Source organism: Carassius gibelio, chromosome A24 (assembly GCF_023724105.1).
Source record: "Carassius gibelio isolate Cgi1373 ecotype wild population from Czech Republic chromosome A24, carGib1.2-hapl.c, whole genome shotgun sequence".
NCBI lineage: Eukaryota > Metazoa > Chordata > Actinopteri > Cypriniformes > Cyprinidae > Carassius > Carassius gibelio.
Genome location: NC_068394.1, coordinates 9,285,636 through 9,309,680, shown reverse-complemented (window position 1 = coordinate 9,309,680; position 24,045 = coordinate 9,285,636). Strand labels below are relative to the sequence as shown.

General features: G+C 35.7%; 1 protein-coding gene across 1 annotated transcript in view; it reads left to right on the top strand.

Moving 5' to 3' along the window:
• Positions 1 to 24,045, top strand: part of LOC127945900 (D(3) dopamine receptor-like) — a 138,454-nt gene that overhangs the window by 99,802 nt on the left and 14,607 nt on the right. The window lies entirely within an intron of this gene.

Genomic DNA, 24,045 nt, shown 5'->3' with positions numbered 1-24,045 from the left:
TTCACGAGTCACTCTAATCTGTTAATTAAGCCTATATATAAAGTCTTAATATATAGTATTTCACAATACTTCATAGTATTCTAATTAAATAATTTTTTGGAATCTTAGATCTCTCAGAACCTGGCACATTGTAATTCTGAGACTCCAGGAAAGTGGCAGTTCTGTAAAATGTTGGCGCTGGAGACTAAATGCTCCCTGATAGTTTCACACCTAATTCACTTAACACACACACAAACACACACACACACACACACACACACATTAACCACAGTGACAGAGGGACAGAGTGACATCAGATGTATGATAGTTTTTTAATTTTCTATCATCCATATAATGTTGTATAGTCATGGAACTATGCATATTTCCTCAGAATGACTTGTCTGCTATGTGTACATTTTTTTGAAGTGTTTAGAAGCTGCACTTTAAAAAAATAAAAGACATTTACTGGTTACTTTTTTACTGTTATTTCAAAAAATCACCACACAAAATCATTCAAGCTATCCAAAATTCATTCACACCTATTCTGTAAGATAAATTCTTTAAACAGTGGTAAAAGAGGATGTGGTGCTGAACCTTCAAGAGTCACTCAAAACGTATCTGTCCATAAAGCTTATAAAGAATTATTCTTAATATACAGTTCACAATACTTCAGCTTGTTATTCTAATTAAGTGAGGGTCATTTTATCAGTAAAATACATAAAATACATATTATTTTTCTTTGAAAGATTTCTATAAATGATTTAAATCATACTTGTTTTACAATAATTATTTAAAAGTAATCCTATAGCTCCATCTGGTGGTCATTATTGGAACTAAGAATTGCAAGCTTGATTTATAAGTTATGATAGTTTTAATTTTATGCTGGCTCTTGAAAATGATAAAGCTATGAAACTTACTGTGCTTCCTTCAAATGATGACTTCTACGTATATAAAAAATTATGAAGAGTTGGAATGAAAAATTTTAAAGATATAGTAAAATAACGATTGTATTTTTTTATGTTACTTTAATAAATCGATATGGCCACACCATTTAAGCTATCCTAAACCCATTCGCAATTTAACATCTTCAGTATATTAGCTTCATGTTAAAAAAGTTTGCTGTGAACTTGTGTCTTCTTGGAGGAGTATGAATTCATTTACAGGCTGATTTTATCATAAATCCACAATAAAATTTCTGAGTTCTGTATCAATCTGTGTTGTTGTTGTTTTTTTTTTTGTTTTTTTTTGTTTTTCATAGGAAGATAACTGACCCTTTACTCTCCTTTTTAATAAATGTGCTTATAACCCAAGAACAAGCTTTTTATAGCTGTATTTATAAACTGCTTACTACTGACTATTAATATTGGGACAAGGCTTTATAAAGCATGAACTGAATATTTACTGTTTGAGTTTGAAATTATTATTTGCAGCACAAATAAGGTTTTTTAGGATTTTTAAAAATCCCTAAAACTGTCAGAAAAGGATAAGGCCTATAAGATTTTATGTGAGTGGCTAAATTTATTTGTTTTTATAACTATAATGCATAAACTATGAAATTGTACAAAATGTATAAAAATGTACAACAGTTATTCTTTTCCAATGTTTTTTATTTATTTATTTATTTAAATTTTTTTATTTTATTTACATTTCAAAACATTTGCCTACTGCAATCATTCTAAACAGCTTGAATAAAACCTGTCAATATTTATTATAGACCACTGTAACTGTGTATAATCTAACAAACAAGTTTATTATGAAAATAAAAGTGTACACCAGATAAATTGGACGATAAAGAAATTGCTAACAATAGTATAATAGAGCATGTTTTAGGTTTTTAGGCGTTTAGATGCAGAAATGGACAAATCAAATGTAAAATAAAATGTAATTGATTTAATTAAATATAGATTAATTCTTGTTAGAGCAAAATAATAAATAAATAAATAAATAAATAAATAAATAAATAAATAAATAAATACGTACACACATTAAAAAAAGCAGCCAAGATGAATGAGTTTCATTTTTTATATGGATCAAAATTGAAGACAGAAGCAGCTGGTATATGCGGTCACTTAATATTAAAATCCAGTAGATCCATTTCAGATTTATTTCTCAACAGTTTATGTTCACGTGGCTGTTTTCGTTTATAGTCGCCAAGCTATTATGTGTTTTGAAATAATCTTGTCCGTGATGTCTTCGTTCTTACGACGAAAGGCAGAATCCTGCAGCTCGAGAGAGATATGTTATTCTGCCAGTCGCGCTTTCAAATAGTGTTGCACACTTAAACGGGTCACAAACACCTGCATTTAGCTCTTGTAGTGTTACAATGGGTTTATTGTGTGCATTTGTGGTAATATTTTATTTAAAAAAGCTCTTAAACAAGAATAAATTCGTTTGTTTTGAGCTCGACACTGTACGCGCTGATCGGAGGCGGTGATTTCAGATAGGCAGCCGCAAATAATTCATTTTCACACAAACAGTTCAAAAACATCTGAATTTAGCTCTTGGTGTGTTCTAATTGGTTCATTGTGTGATATCGCTTTAATAATTTATTTTTAAAAGCTTTAAAACAGGAATAAATTCGTTTTTTCTGAGCTCTTTACTCCAGACGCTCGTGATCACAGCGGTGATTCATCTCTCCTATTTCTCACGTATATCTGGCCAGAAATAATTTATCCATGAGCCCTGAACCGGTAATAATCAGATATGTTGGTTTAGCTTGTCAGTGTGAATTAAATCTAAGTATTTATTTGTATTTTTAACCGATTTAAAAGTGAAAGTAAAAGTCCGGGAATTGAACCTGTAGGGGCGCTATTTCTCTCAGACAATGGAAGTCTAAGCACACACACTCAAACAGAGGGACAGAGTGAGATGAGATGTCTGACAGTTTTTTAATTTTCTGTTATCCATACAGTGTTGTAAAGTCGTGAAACTATCCATATTTACTCAGAATGACTTTTTTTCTGTACGAAAAAAGGTTTTGAAGTGTTTGGAATTTAAAAATGCAGGAAAATTAATAATTCCATTTTTACTGTCATTTAAAAAAATCACCACGACAAACCCGTTTAAGCTATCCAAAATCCATTGGCAATTTAAGTTGTTTAAAATGTTTTGGCATCATGTAGACAAAGTTTGGTGTGTATAGTGTTACTCTCCTCTGAGCAGTATGCATTAATTCACAGCTAAATGTAAAAAAAAAATCCACATTCAAATCAAAATAGCTGACTTCCTGTTGATCGTAGCTGATGACTGTGAATTAGAAAGTTGTCCGTCTTGATAAGAAAAATTTTTGTACCGAGTTTGGTGTCTGTAGCTAAAACTAACCCCGCCACTTTTGACAAAAGGTGGCGCTATAGAGTGCCTCTTCCACGCCCTCTTATGAACTTTTGCCAGTGTCTAGTTATCATAAATACTGATATGTGTTCTGAGTTTGATGAAATTCTAAGCATGTTATATGCCTTAAAATCACCTGAGAAGTATTCCAGTTTAACATGTTGCCACGGCAACAATATTTTTAGATATCAATATCCCCCCAGCAGATTTATATCGGCTGTGTTTTAACATTATTCTGATGAAGTTTGAAGCAAATCGAGTAAAAATAAGATGCTGAATTCAAATCATTTTGAAAATGACACACTTCCTGCTGCCAGTTGGTGGCGCTATAACTTTGACTCCTAATAGTCACATATATGCGATCGACATCATACAACGAATAATCTGATGCAGTTTGATTAAAATCAGGAAATGTATGTGGATGGTATTAGACACTTCCTGTTTCTCATTTCTCGCCATAATTTCAACACCTCGCCACGAGCAAACCGTTCGAGATATCAAAAATCCCCTGGCAATTTTTCATCCCCAATGTCTTGAGATCATGTTGACCGAATTTGGTGGCAATCGGCAAAAAAACCTATGACAAGTATTTCAAATTCCAGAGCATGCGCTTTTTACATAACTCTAAATAGCTGACTTCCTGTTGGGCGGCGCCGAATGACATGCAGTACGAAAGTTGTTCAGCACGATGAGATCTATATGTGTACTGAGTTTCATATTAATACGAGCAAGTATGTGTGAGCTATACATCAACATTTATGACTGTGTTCCAGGGGGCGCCATAGAGCCCCTGTGCCACGCCCGGGTCCCAGCCTCTGCAGGCTCCTAAAGGCCACAGATTCCAAAGTGTGCGCAAATTTTCAAGAGTTTTTGAGTATGTTAAGAACCCCAAAAGCCCCCACAACTTTGACGAAAAATATGAATACTAAACCCTAAATATCCAACTTCCTGTTGGGCGGAGCCTATGATATGCAATACAAAAGTTGTTTGGATTGATGAGATTTATATGTGTACCGAGTTTCATACGTCTACGAGCAAGAATGTATGATATATGGCCCTCCATATTCCAGGGGGCGCTGTAGAGCCCCTGTGCCACGCCCGTGTATCAGTCTCTGCCCGGCCCTAATGGCCGCAGGTTCCAATCTGTGTGCCAATTTTCAAGACTTTTTAAGCACGTTAAGGGCCCCAAAAGCCCCCGAGACGTTGGAAAAAAATAATAATAATAATAATAATAATAAAAAATAATCCTAAGGAAAACAATAGGCCTCTCGCCCTTTGGGCTTGAGCCCTAATAATAATAATAATAATAAAAAATAATCCTAAGGAAAACAATAGGGCTCTCGCCCTCCAGGCTTGAGCCCTAATAACATCCACATACATTTGCTGAATTTGATCAAACTTAATTGGTTTGTTCGTTGTATGATACCGATCGTATATATGTGACTTTTAGGAGTCAAAGTTATAGCGCCACCAACTGGCAGCAGGAAGTGAATCATTTTCAGAACACTTTGAATTCAGCATCTTATTTTTACTTGATTTGCTTCAAACTTCATCAGAATAATGACAAAACACGGCCGAAGACAATCTGTCGTGGGGATATTTATATCTAATATAGTGTTGCCATGGCAACGTGTCAAACTTGAATGTTCTGTTCTGGTGATTTTGAGGCAGATAACTAGCTCAGATTTACATGAAACTCGAAACAGATATCAGTATTAAAGATAGCTAGACCATGGCAAAAGCTTTTAAAAGGGCGTGGAAAAGGCACTCTATAGCGCCACCTTTTGTCAAAAGTGGGGGGATTAGTTTTAGCTACAGACACCAAACTTGGTACATAAATTGTTCTTATCAAGACGGACAACTTTCTAATTCGCAGTCATAAGCTACGACCAACAGGAAGTTGGCTATTTTGACTTGAATATGGATTTTTGGGAATTTTCTTTTGTGAATTAATTCATACTCCTCCCAGGGGAAGTACACTATACACACCAAACTTTGTCTACATCAAGAAAAACCATTGAGGAACTTAAATTGCGAACGGATTTTGGTTAGCTTGAACGGTTTTGTCGTGGTGAATTTTTGAAATGACAGTAAAAAGGGAAACATTAATTGTCTTGTATGTTTAAATTGCAGCTTCCAAACACTTCAAAGCATTTTTTCATACAAAGATCAAATCATTCTGAGGAAATATGCATAGTTTCACGACTTTACAACACTGTATGGATAAAAGAAAATTAAAAAACTTTCAGACTTCTCAACTTACATGATCTCACTCTGGCCACCCTGTCTGTGTGAGGGAAGGGAGGGGGAGAGGGAGGGGGAGTGTGAGGGGGTTGGTGACTGTGACAGTGTGTGTGGACTGTAGGGAGGGGCTGTCTGGCAGAGAGAGAGAGAGAGAGACCTAATCATCCCTTTAATAATCAGGAAAAAAAAAATCTGTATTTTAAATTGTTATTGTTTTTGTTGTTGCTAATGGTGGTGTTTTTTCCTTTCATTACAGGTTAAGAAATCTCTTAGGCCTTATCCTTTTCTGACAGTTTTAGGGATTTAAAAACATCCTAAGAACCCTAATTTGTGCTGCAAATAATAATTTCAAACTCATTTGATACTGACCTATGACAACCTGTGACGTGACATGACATTTATTAATCTCATTGATGTAACAGTAAAACTCTTCAACTGACAGATTAAGCTGCAATGCAAGCAAAACTATTTCACAAATGCTTATAGGTCATTAAAATCATTACAAAACACTAATACATTATTTAAGGATTTGGTAACACTGTAAAATAATGTCTAATTTGTTAACATTAGTATATGCAATGGTAACACTTTATAATAATTGCACTCATTAGCTAAGCATTAGTAAATAGTTCATGATTATAAAGCCTTTTCCCTTAATAATAGTCATTATTAAGCAGTAATACATCTATAAATAAATTGTTCTTGGTTTAAAAGCACATATATTACAAAGGAGATTAAAGTCTCAGTTGTCTTATAAAATAAATAAATAAACACAACCCAGTTTGATTCAGAATTCAGAAATATTTATTTCAAGATGCAATAAAAGGAAACTGTACACTTGAATAGCTTTTATGCGATTCTTGAAGGATTAGCATCACCTCCTCTTGTAAGATGGTTTGAGGAATATATCTTCGAGATTGTACCGCCGCTCCCTATATGCATAGTATGCAGTCTTCGTAGGGCACCAACTCCCAGAGGGGGCACCATCCCAGTTGCTCAAAAAAAAACAACAAAAAAACATGCGCCATTCTCCCATCCGCCCTCACGACCGCTCAGACCTCATGTTTGCGGATGAATGTTCGTAATTGATGGATGGACATCTATGCCTGGGTATAGGACATCAGCAATCCGGCACAGAGAAAAGAAAACTAAAGAAAATAAAACAGGCATAAAGTTGTCTTGACATTGGACTTTCTAGAGTCTCAAATTTAGGGACCGTCTCTAAAGTTACATGTGATATTGTTATACACTTTTCTAACGTCAGTAGCATTTGAAGAGAATGACTTACAGTCATAAAAACAACTGTAATTGTTCATCTAGGTGACAGCTATAATGCACAATTAAATTGAATGTTTGATATTTATTACAACAAACTGTAAGTCATATGTAAATTATGCTACTTTTTCACATGGGCTCAAATGCAAATTTGAAGCTCAATAGCATTTGAGAAGAAAGACTTGCAGTCATAAAACAATTGTAATGTGTTCATATAGGTCAGCTACAATGCACACCTTATACATTTTTTATAGATATTAAAATAAAGTGTTACTAAAGTTATATATATTGTTCTGTGTATGTGATTTCAAAGTCTAGATTGGTCGGATTAACCCTTTAACTGCCGCATCCCTTAAAACTTGATTGTCAGAGGGTTACTGTAAATGCTTATGCCCGCTGGGCACAGTTATCCTGATGCCACCGGGGTGGCGTTGCACTGATGGCTTGAGCCCGACATCGCTGCTTGCAGCTATATTTATTATTATTATTTTTATTTTTTATTAAACCTTCCGGGGTGTTTTGGGGGCCTTAACATGCTCAAAAACTCTTGAAAATTGGCACACACATTGGAATCTGCGGCCATCAGGACGCCGCAGAGGCTGGGACCCGGACGTGGCACAGGGGCTCTACAGCGCCCCCTGGAAGACAGTCAGAATTCTTGAACCATAGCTCACACACACTTGCATGTATTTATATCAAACTCGGTACACTTATAGATCTCATTGAGCCGAACAACTTTCACACTTTATGTCATAGGCTCCGCCCAACAGGAAGTCAGCTATTCAGGGCTGTTTAAAAAAAGCATGCTCTGGAATTTGAAATACTCCTCTGAGGTTTTCAACCCGTTCGCCACGAAACTCGGTGAACATGATCTCAAGACATTGAGGATGAAAAATTGCGAGGGGATTTTTGATATCTCGAACGGTTTGCCCGTGGCGAGGCATGGAACTTATGGCGAGAAATGAGAAACAGGAAATGTCTAATAACATCCACATACATTTCCTGAATTTGATCAAACTTCATGGGTTTGTTCGTTGTATGATACCGATTGTATATATGTGGCTATTAAGAGTCAACGTTATAGCGCCACCAACTGGCAGCAGGAAGTGTGTCATTTTCCAAATGCTTTGAATTCAGCATCTTATTTTTACTCGATTTACTTAAAACTTCATCAGAATAATGACAAAACACGGCCGATGTAAATCTGTTGTGGGGATATTGATATCTGATATAGTGTTGCCATGGCAACGTGTCAAACTTGAATGTTCTGTTATGGTGAGTTTGAGGCAGACAACAAGCTCAGATTTACATGAAACTCAAAACACATATCAGTATTAGTGATAGCTAGACAATGGCAAAAGCTTTTAAAAGGGCGTGAAGGAGGCACTCTATAGCGCCACCTTTTGTCAAAAGTGGGGGGGTTAGTTTTAGCTACAGACACCAAACTTGGTACATAAATTGTTCTTTTCAAGACGGACAACTTTCTAATTCACAGTCATCAGCTACGATCAACAGGAAGTCGGCTATTTTGATTTGAATGTGTATTTTTGAGATTTTACAGTTGTGAATTAATGAATACTCCTCACAGGGGAAGTACACTATACACACCAAACGTTGTCTACATGAAGAAAAAACATCGAGGAACTTAAATTGCGAACAGATTTTGGTTAGCTTGAACGGTTTTGTCGTGGTGATTTTTTGAAATGACAGTAAAAAGTGAAACATTAATCGTCTTGTATTTTTAAATTGCAGCTTCCAAACCTTTAAAAAACATTTTTAATTTAGAAAACCAGTGATTCTGAGGAAATATGCATAGTTTCATGACTTTACAGCACTGTATGATTAAAAGAAAATTAAAAAACTGTCAGACATCTGATCTCACTCTGTCACTCTGTGTGCTGACTCTGTGTGTGTGTGTGAGTGTGAGTGGGGGAGGGGTGTGAGCTGAGTGGCAGACAGACAGAGAGAGAGAGAGAGAGAGAGAGAGAGAGAGAGAGACTTAAACATCTCTTTAATCACCAGAAAAAAAACTGTATTTTAAATAGTTATTTTTTTTTGTTGTTGTTGCTAATTGTGCTGTTATCATTACATCTTAAGAAATATCTTAGGCCTTATCCTTTTCTGACATTTTCAGGGATTAAAAAAAATCCTAAAAAACCTTATTTGTGCTGCAAATAATAATTTCAAACTCATTTGATACTGACCTCTGTCACCCTGTGACATGACATTTATTTGAATTTACATAATCTCAAGGATGTAACAGTAAAACTGTTCAGCTCACAGATGAAGACTAAGCTTTAATGCAAGCAGAACTATTTCACAAATGCTTATAGGTTAATGAAATCATAACAAAACACTTTTAAATTATTTAAGGATTTGGTAACACTTTAAAATAATGTCTCAATTGTTAACATTAGTAAATGCATTGGTAACACTTCATAATAGCTGCGATTCTTAGCTAAGCATTAGTAAATAGTCAGTTCATGCTTTATATAGCCTTCTCCCAAAATTAATATTTTAGTAAGCATTTTATAAATACAGCTATAATTAAATTGTTCATGGTTTATATGCACATTTATTTTGAGGAGATTAAAGGCTGTAATCTCCCTAAAAAAATGTAAAATAAAAAATAAAATAAATAAAATAAACAAACACAGAACTCATAAATATTTATTTCAAGATGCAATAAAAGAAAACTGTACACTTGAATTTATTTATATATATATATATATATATATATATATATATATATATATATATATATATATATATATATATACACACACAATTGCATAAGTTTATATTTAAAAATGTTTAGCAAGTGTACAGCTAATAATAATAATAATGCATTTTATTTAGTTTTAGCTACAGACACCAAACTCGGTACTTAAATTGTTCTTATCAAGACGGACAACTTTCTAATTCACAGTCATAAGCTACGATCAACAGGAAGTCAGCTATTTTGATTTGAATGTGTATTTTTGAGATTTTACAGTTGTGAATTAATGCGTACTCCTCACATGGGAAGTACACTATACACACCAAACTTTGACTACATGAAGAAACAACATCGAGGAACTTAAATTGCGAACGGATTTTGGTTAGCTTGAACGGTTTTGACGTGGTGATTTTTTGAAATGACAGTAAGAAGGGGAAACATTAATTGTATTGTATGTCTAAATTGCAGCTTCCAAACACTTCAAGGCATGTTTTCATACAGAGATCAAATCATTATGAGGAAATATGCATAGTTTCATGACTTTACAACACTGTATGGATAAAAGAAAAGAAAAAACTGTCAGACTTCTCAACTGACATGATCTCACTCTGGCCACTCCGTCTGTGTGAGGAAAGGGAGGGGGAGAGGGAGGGGGAGTGTGAGTGTGAGGGGGTTGGTGACTGTGAATCTTTGGTGACTGACAGTGTGTGTGGATTGTAGGGAGGGGCTGTCTGGCAGAGAGAGAGAGAGAGAGAGAGAGAGAGAGAGAGAGAGAGACCTAATCATTCCTTTAATAATCAGGAAAAAAAATCTATATTTTAAATTGTTATTGTTTTTGTTGTTGCTAATGGTGGTGTTTTTTTCCTTTCATTACAGGTTAAGAAATCTCTTAGGCCTTATCCTTTTCTGACAGTTTTTGGGATTTAAAAACATCCTAAGAAGCCTTATTTGTGCTGCAAATTATAATTTCAAACTCATTTGATACTGACCTATGACAACCTGTGACGTGACATGACATTTATTAATCTCATGGATGTAACAGTAAAACTCTTCAACTGACAGATTAAGCTGCAATGCAAGCAAAACTATTTCACAAATGCTTATAGGTCATTAAAATCATTACAAAACACTAATAAATTATTAAAGGGTTTGGTAACACTGTATAATAATGTCTAATTTGTTAACATTAGTAAATGCATTGGTAACACTTTATAATAACTGCACTCATTAGCTAAGCATTAGTAAATAGTTCACTAATTACATTGTTCTTGGTTTAAAAGCACATATATTACAAAGGAGATTAAAGTTTCAGTTGTCTTATAAAATAAATCAATAAACACAACCCAGTTTGATTCAGAATTCAGAAATATTTATTTCAAGATGCAATAAAAGGAAACTGTACACTTGAAAAGGTTTTGAGCGATTCTTGAAGGACTAGCATCACCTTCACTTGTACGATGGTTTGAGGAATATATCTTCCAGATAGTACCGCCGCTCCCTATATGCAGAGTATGCAGTCTTCGTAGAGCACCAACTCCCAGAGGGGGCACCAGTTGCTCAAAAAACAAAAAAACAAATATGCGCCATTCTCCCATCCGCGTTCGCGACCACTCAATAGCATTTGAGAAGAAAGACTTGTAGTCACAAAACAATTGTAATGTGTTCATATAGGTGTCAGCTACAATGCACACCTTATACATTTTTTATACATTTTAAAATAAAGTGTTACTAAAGTTATATATATTGTTCTGTGTATGTGATTTCAAAGTCTAGATTGGTCGAATTAACCCTTTAACTGCCACATCCCTTAAAACTTGATTGTCAGAGGGTTACTGTAAATGCTTATGCCCGCTGGGCACAGTTTTCCCGATGCCACCAGGGTGGCGTTGCACTGATGGCTTGAGCCCGACATCGCTGCTTGCAGCTATATTTAGGGCCCGAGCACCGATGGTGTGAGGACCCTCTTGTATCTGCTTTGTTTATTATTATTATTATTATTATTATTATTATTATTCTTCTTCTTCTTCTTCTTCTCCCGAATGAATCGCATTTTTGAGGGCTTTAACATGCTCAAAAAGTCATGAAACTTTGCACACGCGTCAAACCTGGTGAAAATTTTCGTGTGATATAGGATTCAGAAGAGGGTGTGGCAAAATGGCTCGACAGCGCCACCTATACCAAGAAAATCAACAGCCTTCAAGCTATGTTTCACGTACATGCACGAAAATTGGCACACATATGTAACACACCAATACCTACAAAAAAGACTCTTGGAGCGAAATTCTAAACCCAACAGGAAGTCGGTTATTTTTAATATTATGAGCATTTTTTGTGTAATTTTGGTCATTTCCATGTGTTGTATTTTAACGAACTCCTCCTAGAGATTTCTTCAAATCAACACCAAATTTGGTATGCCTAATCTAAAGGCCTTAGCGATGTTAAATTGCGAAGATCTTGAGTTTTCGTTGAAGGGCGTGTCCGTGGCGGCCTGGCGAATTTCGATGATTCGCCATGAAAAATGAAGTTGCTATAACTCACACATACAATGTCCAATCTGCCCCAAACAACACATGTTTGATGAGACTCCGAACCTGAACAGATTGACATGCCCATATTCAGTTATAGTCATAGCGCCACCTATTGGCAACAGGAAGTGACATATTTTACGCTGCGACGAACTACTCCTACAAATTTTATGACATCAATGTCTTTTTTGTGGTCAGTCTAATCTAAAGGCCTGTGCCATGTTCAGTTGTGAAGATCTTGAATTTTCGTTAAAAGGCTTGTTCATGGCGCCGCAACGAAGTTCGATGTCTCGCCATGGGAATAAAAGATGTTATAACTCAGGCATAAAATGTCCGATCTTCCCCAAACTTCACATGTGTGATAAGAGTCCTGGCCTGAACAGATCTGCAGGCCAATATTCCACTGGGTGTGGCAGAATGGCTCGATAGCGCCACCTATACACTTTAAACGGAGTGCGCCTCGAGCTATGTTTCACGTACATGTACAAAAATTGGTACACACATGTAACACTCCAATACCTACAAAAAAGTCTCTTGGTACGAAATCCGGATCCCAACAGGAAGTCAGTTATTTAGAATTTTCCCTTCAAAATTGGTGTTGTTTTTGCCATTTTCAGGGGTTGTACTTTAACGAACTCCTCCTAGAGATTTATTCAGATCAACACCAAACTTCTTCAATGTAATCTAAAGGCCTTTGTGATGTTAAATTGCGAAGATCTTGAGGTTTCGTTAAAGGGCGTGTCCATGGCGGCCTGCCAAATTTCGATGTTTCGCCATGAAAAAGGACGTTGCTGTAACTCAGACATACAATGTCCAATCTGCCCCAAACTTCACATGTTAGATAAGACTTCTGCCCTTAACAGATCTACATGCCCATTTTCAGTTATAGTCATAGCGCCACCTGCTGGCAACAGGAAGTTACATGTTTTACGCTGCAACAAACTACTCCTAGAATTTTTTTGAGATTAAAGTATTTTTTTTATTCAGTCTAATCTAAAGGCCTGTGCAATGTTAACTTGTGGAGATCTTGAGTTTTTGTTAAAGGGCGTGTACATGGAGCCATGACAAATTTTGATGTCTCGCCACAGCAAGAGAAGTTGTTGTAACTCAGGCATAAAATGTCCAATCCTCCCCAAACCTCACATGTTCGATAAAAGTCCTGCCCTGAACACATCTGAAGGCCAATATTCCATTATAACGATAGCGCCACCTGCTGGCAACAGGAAGATTGGCACATATATGGAATAAACATTCATATATTCTACTTATATTTATGAGTTTAAACGCATATTTCTCACCGTTCACCTATTAACTAAAGCCACTCGCTGCCGGTGAGCCCGGGTGCGAGGGCCCGTTCATCGCTGCTTGCAGCTTTAATTAGGGCTCAAGCCCAAAGGGCGAGAGGCCTATTGTTTTCCTTAGGATTATTTTTTATTATTATTATTATTATTATTATTATTATTATTATTATTATTATTATTTTTTTCCAACGTCTCGGGGGCTTTTGGGGCCCTTAACGTGCTTAAAAAGTCTTGAAAATTGGCACACAGATTGGAACCTGCGGCCATTAGGGCCGGGCAGAGACTGATACACGGGCGTGGCACAGGGGCTCTACAGCGCCCCCTGGAATATGGAGGGCCATATATCATACATTCTTGCTCGTAGACGTATGAAACTCGGTACACATATAAATCTCATCAATCCAAACAACTTTTGTATTGCATATCATAGGCTCCGCCCAACAGGAAGTTGGCTATTTAGGGTTTAGTATTCAAATTTTTCGTCAAAGTTGTGGGGGCTTTTGGGGTCCTTAACATACTCAAAAACTCTTGAAAATTTGCGCACACTTTGGAATCTGTGGCCTTTAGGAGCCTGCAGAGGCTGGGACCCGGGCGTGGCACAGGGGCTCTACGGCGCCCCCTGGAACACAGTCAGAAATGTTGATGTATAGCTCACACATACTTGCACATATTCATATGAAACTCAGTACACATATAGATCTCATCGTGCCGAACAACTTTCGTATTGCATGTCATAGGCTCCACCCAACAGGAAGTCAGCTATTTAGAGTTATGTAAAAAGCGCATGCTCTGGAATTTGAAATACTTGTCATAGGTTTTTTTCTCGATTGCCGCCAAACTCGGTCAACATGATCTCAAGACACTGGGGATGAAAAATTGCCAGGGGATTTTTGATATCTCGAACGGTTTGCTCGTGGCGAGGCGTTGAAATTATGGCGAGAAATTAGAAACAGGAAGTGTCTAATACCATCCACATACATTTCCTGATTTTAATCAAACTTCATCAGATTATTCGTTGTATGATGTCGATCGCATATATGTGACTATTAGGAGTCAAAGTTATAGCGCCACCAACTGGCAGAAGGAAGTGTGTCATTTTCAAAATGATTTGAATTCAGCATCTTATTATTACTCGATTTGCTTCAAACTTCATCAGAATAATGTTAAAACACAGCTGATATAAATCTGCAAGGGGGATATTGATATCTAAAAAATTGTTGCCGTGGCAACATGTCAAACTGGAATACTTCTCAGGTGATTTTGAGGCAAATAACATACTTAGAATTTCACAAAACTCTGAACACACATCAGTATTTCTGATAGGAACTTAAATTGTGAATGGATTTTGGATAGCTTGAATGGTTTTGCCGTGGTGATTTTTTTAAATGACCTTACAAAGGGAATCATTATTGTATTTTTAAATTGCAGCTTCCAAACACGTCAAATAATTTTTTCATACAGATGAAAAAGTCATTCTGAGGAAATATGCATAGTTTCACGACTTTACAACACTGTATGGATAACAGAAAATTAAAAAAACTGTCAGACATCTCATCTCACGCTGTCCCTCTGTTTGAGTATATGTGCTTCAGACTTCCATTGTCTGAGAGAAATTGCGCCCCTACAGGTTCAATTCCCGGACTTTTACTTTCACTTTTAAATCGGTTAAAAATACAAACAAATACTTAGATTTAATTCACACTGACAAGCTAAACCAACATATCTGATTATTACCGGTTCAGGGCTCATGGATAAATTATTTCTGGCCAGAGATACGTGAGAAATAGGAGAGATGAATCACCGCTGTGATCACGAGCGTCTGGAGTAAAGAGCTCAGAGAAAACGAATTTATTCCTGTTTTAAAGCTTTTAAAAATAAATTATTACAGCGATATCACACAATCAACCAATTAGAACACACCAAGAGCTAAATTAAGATGTTTTTGAACTGTTTGTGTGAAAATGAAATATTTGCAGCTGCCTATCTGAAATCACCGCCTCCGATCAGCGCATACAGTGTCGAGCTCAAAACAAACGAATTTATTCTTGTTTAAGAGCTTTTTTAAATAAAATATTACCACAAATGCACACAATAAACCCATTGTAACACAACAAGAGCTAAATGCAGGTGTTTGTGACCTGTTTAAGTGTGCAAGACTATTTGAAAGCGCGACTGGCAGAATAACATATCTCTCGAGCTGCAGGTTTCTGTCTTTCGTCGTACGAACGAACACATCACGGACAAGATTATTTCAAAACACATAATAGCTTGGCGACTATAAACGAAAACAGCCACGTGAACATAAACTGGATCTACTGGATTTGAATATTAAAGTGACCACATTTACCACTTGCTTCTGTCTTCAATTTTAATCTATATAAAAAAGGAAACTCATTCGACTTGGCTGCTTTTTTAATGTGTGCGTATTTATTTATTTATCTTTTTATACATTTTGTATAATTTCATAGTTTGTGTATTACAATTATGAAAACAAAAATAAAATTAGCCACTCACATAGAAATAGCTTAGGCCTTAACCTTTTTCTGACAGTTTTAGGGATTTTTAAAAATCCTAAAAAAACCTTATTTGTGCTGCAAATAATAATTTCAAACTCATTTGATACTGACCTATGACATCCTGTGACATTATATTTATTTGAATTTACATAATCTCATGGATGTAACAGTAAATCTGTTCAGCTCACAGATCAATACTAAGCTGTAATACAAGCAGAACTTTCACAAATGCTTATGAGTCATTTAAGGATTTGATAACACTGTAAAATAATGTCTAATTTGTTAACATTAGCAAATTCATTGATAACACTTTATAATAACTGCACTCATTATTAAATAGTCAGTTCATGCTTTATAAAGCCTTGTCCCAATATTAATAGTCAGTAGTAAGCAGTTTATAAATACAGCTATAAATAGCTTGTCCTTGGTTTATAAGCACATTTATTAAAAATGAGAGTAAGTTATCTTCCTATGAAAAATAAAAGATAAAAATAAACAAACAACAACACAGATTGATACAGAACTCAGAAATTTTATTGTGGATTTATGATAAAGCCTGCAAATGAATTCATACTCCTCCTCATACTACTCCATACTCCTTTTTCAACATGATGCCAATATACTGAGATGTTAAATTGTGAATGGGTTTAGGATAGCTTAAATGGTGTTGCCATAGAGATTTATTAAAGTAACATAAAAAAATACAATAGTTATTTTACTATATCTTTACAATTTTTCATTCTAAATCTTCATAATTTTTTATATAAGTAGAAGTCCTCATTTGAAGGAAGCACAGTAAGTTTCATAGCTTTATCACTTTCAAGAGCCAGCATAAAATTTAAACTATCATAACTTATAAATCAAGCTTGCAATTCTTAGTACCTATAATGGCCACCAGAGGGAGCTATAGGATTACTTTTAAATAATTATTGTAGAAACAAGTATGATTTAAATAATTTATAGAAATCTTTCAAAAAAAAATGAATTGTATATATTTTACTGATAAAATGACCCTCACTTAATTAGAATAACAAGCTGAAGTATTGTGAACTGTATATTAAGAATAATTCTTTATAGGCTTTATGGACAGATAACGTTTTGAGTGACTCTTGAAGGTTCAGCACCACATCTTCTTTTACCACTGTTTAAAGAATTAATCTTACAGAATAGGTGTGAATGAATTTTGGATAGCTTGAATGGTTTTGCCGTGATGTTTTTTGAAATAATAGTAAAAATGGAACCAGTAAATGTCTTTTTATTTTTTTAAAGTGCAGCTTCTAAACACTTTAAAAAAAAAAAAATGTACACATAGAAGACCAGTCATTCTGAGGCATATTTCCTCAGAATGAATGGTCTCATGACCATAGTTTCATGACTATACAACACTATATGGATGATAGAAAATTAAAAAAAAACTATCATACATCTGATGTCACTCAGTCCCACTGTCACTGTGGGTAATGTGTGTGTGTGTGTGTGTTAAGTGAATTAGGTGTGAAACTATCAGGGTGCATTTAGTCTCCAGCGCCAACATTTTACAGAACTGCCACTTTCCTGGAGTCTCCAGAATTACTCGGTGTCGGACTCTGAGAGACTTAAGATTCCAAAAAATGATTTAATTAGAATACCATGAAGTATTGTGAAATACTATATATTAAGTCTTTATATATAGGCTTTATGCACAGATTAGAGTGACTCGTGAAGGACCAGCACCACCTCCTCTTGTTCGATGGTTTGAGGAATATATCTTCCAGAATCCAGGATTAAGATTTAGGAGCTCATTTTTATTCCACCTCCTTTCCTGAAAAGTCTGTCTTGCAGAATTGACTAAAAATTAATCTTCACATTAATTACTAATTATTTTGCAATTCTTTTTGTCAGTTCTTCTTGACCTGCTTTTTTGTTCTTCTTTTCTGACCTCATGACCCAGTCAGTATTTTTTGTACAATGGTCAAGTCTTAACTTATCCATTTCTGTATTGCATTTGTGTTTGATATTTCTCATGGGTATTTCATAATTTTCGACCTTACAGTTTGAGTTAAAAGTCTATTTTAGCGCATTTCATCTGTAAAAGAAAACATGCCTAATAATTCTGCACACATGAATATAAGGAGTTTTTCTCTTCCAGCTTTCCTGGACTATTGTATAGCACTCATAAATGATTAAATAAAAAATAATGGTAGTTATTAAGATTTATATGGTTTGGAATTGGTAAAATGTACTTGGAAAAAAATCACAATAAAACAATGTTTTCATGTTTAAGTTTGGAATATTAACTGACATGAATGAATGCTATATAAATATTGTTCATGTTAACATAATGTTTATAAATGAAATCTTATTGTACAGTGTTACTAATATATATATTGTTCTGTGAATGTGATTTTAAAGTCTAGATGATTCGGATTAACCCTTTAACTGCCGTATCCTTTAAAACCTCACTGCCAGAGGGATATTGTGAATGCATGTGCCCGCTGGGCACAGTTTACCTGATGCCACCGGGGTGGCGATGGCATTGGTGGCTTGAGCCCGCCATCGCTGCTTGCAGCTATATTTATTATTATTATTCTTCTTCTCCAAAATGAATCGCATTTTTGAGGGCCTAAACATGCTCGAAAAGTCATGAAACTTTGCACACACCTCAGAACTGGCGAAAATTTACGTCTGATATGGGTTTCAGAAGTGGGTGTGGCAAAATGGCTCAACAGCGCCACCTATACACGTTCAACGGTGTGCGCCTCGAGCTACGTTTCATGTACATGTATGAAAATCGGTATACACATGTAACTCTCCAATACCTACAAAAAAGTCTCTTGGAGCAAAATCCGAAACCCAACAGGAAGTCGGTTATTACTAATATTATGAGCAAATTTTGTGTCATTTTTGTCATTTCCATGCGTTGTATTTTAACGAACTCCTCCTAGAGATTCATTCAGATCAACACCAAATTTGGTATGCCTAATCTGAAGGCCTTTGCGATGTTAAATTGCGAAGCTTTTGAGTTTTCGTTAATGGGCGTGTCCGTGGCGGCCTGGCGAATTTCGATGATTCACCATGAAACAGGAAGTTGCTATAACTCAGACATACAATGACCAATCTGCCCCAAACTTCACATGTTTGATGAGACTCCTGACCTGAACAGATTGACATGCCCATATTCAGTTATAGTCATAGCGCCACCTATTGGCAACAGGAAGTGACATATTTTACACTGCGATGAACTACTCCTAGAAATTTTATGACATCAATGTATTTTTTGTGGTCAGTCTAATCTAAAGCCCTGTGCTATGTTAAGTTGTGAAGATCTTGAGTTTTCGTTAAAAGGCGTGTCCATGGCGCCGTCACGAAGTTCGATGTCTCGCCATGGGAATAAAAGATGTTATAACTCAGGCATAAAATGTCCGATCTTCCCCAAACTTCACATGTGTGATAAGAGTCCTGGCCTGAACACATCTGAAGGCCAAAATTCCATCAGGTGTGGCAAAATGGCTCGATAGCGCCACCTATACACTTTCAACAGAGTGCGCCTCGAGCTATGTTTCACGTACATGTACAAAAATCGGTATACACATGTAACACACCAATACCTAAAAAAAAGTCTCTTGGTACGAAATCCGAATCCCAACAGGAAGTCGGTTATTTAGAATTTTCTCTGCAATATTGGCATTGTTTTTGCCATTTTCAGGGGTTGTACTTTAACGAACTCCTCCTAGAGATTTATTCAGATCAACACCAAACCTGGTCAGTGTAATCTTAAGCCCTTTGCGATGTTAAATTGCGAAGATCTTTAGATTTCGTTAAAGGGCGTGTCCATGGTGGCCTGACAAATTTCGATGTTTCGCCATGAAAAAGGAAGTTGCTGTAACTCAGACATACAATGTCCAATCTGCCCCAAACTTCACATGTTAGATAAAACTTCTGCCCTTAACAGATCTACATGCCCACATTCAGTTATAGTCATAGCGCCACCTATTGGCAACAGGAAGTGACATGTTTTACGCTGCAACAAACTACTCCTATAATTTTTTTGAGATTAACATATATTTTGTGGTCAGTCTAATCTAAAGGCCTGTGCAATGTTAACTTTTGGAGATCTTGAGTTTTTGTTAAAGGCCGTTTCCATGGCGCCATGACAAAATTTGATGTCTTGCCACAGCAAGAGAAGTTGTTGTAACTCAAGCATAAAATGTTCAATCTTCCCCAAACTTCACATGTTCGATAAGAGTCCTGGCCTGAACACATCTGAAGGCCAATATTCCATTATAATGATAGCGCCACCTGCTGGCAACGGTAAGATTGGCACATATATGGGATATACTTTGATATATTCCACTTATATTTAGGACATTAAATGCATATTTCTCAACGTTCACCTTTTTACTAAAGCAACACGATGGCGGTGAGCCCGGGTGCGAGGGCCCGTTCATCGCTGCTTGCAGCTTTAATTCTTATTATTTTTATTTTTTTTTTAACCTTCCGGGGGTTTTTGGGGGCCTTAACATACTCAAAAACTCTTGAAAATTGGCATACACATTGGAACCTGCGGCCATCAGGTCGCCGCAGAGACTGGAACCCGGGCGTGGCATAGGAGCTCTACAGCGCCCCCTGGAACACCGTCAGAAAATCCTGAACCATAGCTCACACATACTTGCATGTATTTATATGAAACTCAGTACACTTATAGATCTCATTGAGCCGAACAACTTTCACGCTCTATGTCATAGGCTCCGCCCAACAGGAAGTCAGCTATTTAGGGCTGTTTAAAAAAAGCATGCTCTGGAATTTGAAATACTCCTCTGAGGTTTTCCACCCGTTCGCCACAAAACTTGGTGAACATGATCTCAAGACATTGAGGATGAAAAATTGCGAGGGGATTTTTGATATCTCGAATGGTTCGCCCGTGGTGAGGCGTTGAAATTAGGGCACAAAATTTGAAACAGGAAGTTCCTAATAACATCCGCATACATTTCCTGAGTTTCATCAAACTTCATCGGTTTGTTTATTGTAATATGTTACTCGCATATATGTAACTATAAGGTGTCAAAGTTACAGCGCCACCAACTGGCAGCAGGAAGTGTGTCATTTTCAAAATTCTTTTAATTCAGTGTCTTATTTTTACTCGATTTGCTTCAAACTTCATCAGAATAATGACAAAATACAGCTGATGTAAATCTGTTGTGGGTATACTGATATCTAATATAGTGTTGCCATGGCAACGTGTCAAACTTGAATATTCTGTAATGGTGATTTTGAGGCAGACAACAAGCTCAGATTTACATTAAACTCAGAACACATATCAGTATTAATGATATCTAGACAATGGCATAACCTTTTAAAGGACGTGATGGAGGCACTCTATAGCGCCACCTTTTGTCAAAAGTGGGGGGGTTAGTTTTAGCTACAGACACCAAACTTGGTACATAAATTGTTCTTATCAAGACGGACAATTTTCTAATTCACAGTCATAAGCTACGACCAACAGGAAGTCAGCTATTTTGATTTGAATATGTATTTTTGGCAAATTCGGCTGTGAATTAATGCATACTCCTCACAGGGGAAGTGCACTATACACACCAAACTTTGTCTAAATGTTGAAAAAACATTGAGGAACTTAAATTGCGAATGGATTTTGGATAGCTTGAACGGTTTTGCCGTGGTGATTTTTTGAAATAACAGTAAAAAGGGAAACATTAATTGTCTGGTATTTTTAAATTGCAGCTTCCAAACATTTCAAAACCATTTTTCATTTAGAGAACATGCGATTCTGAGGAAATATGCATAGTTTCACGACTTTACAACACTGTAAGATTAAAACAAAATTATAAAACTGTCAGACATCTGATCTCACTCTCTAGCATTCTCTCTGTGTGAGGGAAGGGAGGGGGGGGGGTGCTTGAGGACCTGCCTGACAGAGAGAGAGAGAGATATGGAGAGAGAGAGAGAGAGTTAACATCTCTTTAATCACCAGAAAAAAAAACTGTAATTGTGTGTTGTTGATTTTTTCATCATTACAGCTTAAGAAATCTCTCTATCATTTTCTATCATTTTTAGGGACAAAAAAACCTAGTACAATTTGTAGGGCTCAGACAAAATGATTTTATATAATTAGGTTAAGAATTATGTAAATTGCAAAATAAAAAAAGATTTTAAAAATACATACACGATGACTTGTATATATTTTTTTATTCTGATAATAATTGTAAACTTATTTGATACTGACCTATGACAGCCATTCTGTGACATGACATGACATGACCTGAATTTACACAATCTTGCTGATTTCACAGTAAAACAGTTCAGCTCACAGATAAAGACTAAGCTGTAATGCAGGCAAACATATTTTACAAATGCTTATAGATCAATACAATTGTTAAAAATGCTTTTTCACAAAGTACATAATAATAAGGCACTTTGATATTCTGATGACATTTTTTTCCAAGTACGTTTTACCAATTTCAAATCACATCAATCTTAATAAATACTATAGATCTGGTATTTCATGATTTATGAATGATATATATAATTGTCCTCGATGGCTGGAAGTGAAATACTCATATTCAGGAGTGCTGAATTTTTAAGCATGTCTTCTTGTCATGCATTGGTCATTGAGCTCATTGTAGCGATGCTTCAGGTGTTGAAATAGATTTGTTATAGATTATACAGGTTCACTGTTTGCAGAGTGTATACAGTATGTGTATGTGGTGCAGACGCAGTAGCGAGAGCATGTTATTGTTACGCAAAAACACATTAAAATAATGTGCGAGCATGAATCTCTCCGCTTGCATGCACATTTCCTTTACTTTGACAAAAAACGCGTCCTCTGATACATGCTGCTTTTGCTCGGAGAGCGTGCACGCACTTAAAACTCGTTTCCTCTGCTCAAACTGTGTCCTGTGCACTCACAACTCTCTCTATGCTCATGCGCTAGATATTCATTCTTTTCACACCTTTCTACTTCTAACCTTTTCTGTTCACATCTTTTACCATGTGCAGTGTGAATGCTCTGATCCATTAACATGGGCTCTGAAAAAAAATATGCATTACAGATAGAGCTTGTGAACCTGGCCTTGCATAGGCATATGCACAGTCTGTCCTGTTCTCCTGCTCCATTTAGGAACGCTTCATTCGGACTGGTTCAGATAGCAACACCAAACGTGCAGTGTGTAATACCTATCATGGCCACCACCAGATGGAGCTATAGGATTACTTTTAAATAATTGTTTTAGAAACGTCTATAAAGCATTTAAATCATTTATAAAAATCTTTCAAAGTAAAACAATATGTATTTTAAAAAGCTAATGAATTTTACTGGTAATATAGTTTTATATAATAATTTCAGAAATGTTTATAGATCAATAAAAGTATTTTTAAAAATGGTTATAGATCATGAAAAGTGCGAATAAGCTCTCTTTGGTTTACATTAGTTAATGCATTAACTAACATGAACTAACAATGAACAATCTATTTTTCAGATAATTTATTAATCTTTTTTATGTTAGTTATTCCTATCATTAAAAATATTATTATTTATGTTTTTTCACAGTACATAAACTAATTTAAAAATAAAAATGTAATAAAAAAAATATTATTAATAATGTATTAAAATATTTTAACTAAGCTTTAATTAACATTTATATAAACACTTATATTGAAAGAGACTGAAATTGAAGTAATTTTTACTTTTAAAAACCACTTGTAAGACACAGTTAACAAATGCAGTGAGCAGATGAAAGGACAGAACAACAAAGATATATAGTGCCCCCTATTGGCAACAGGAAGTGTCATATTTTACACTGCGACAAACTACTCCTAGAAATTTTTTGACATTAATGTATTTTTCGTGGTCAGTCTATCTTGAGTTTTTGTTAAAGGTCGTGTCCATGGCGCCATGACAAAATTGATGTCTCGCCATAGGAAGAGAAGTTGTTGTAACTCAGGCATAAAATATTCGATCTTCCCCAAACTTCAAATGTTTTAATAAGAGTCTTGGCCTGAACACATCTGAAGGAAAATATTCCATTATAATGATAGCGCCACCTGCTGGCAAAAAGAAGATTGGCACATATAAATGACTTTGACATATTCCACTTATATTTACGACTTTAAATGCATATTTCTCGCCGTTCGCTTTTTTTACTAAAGCCGCTTGCTGGCGG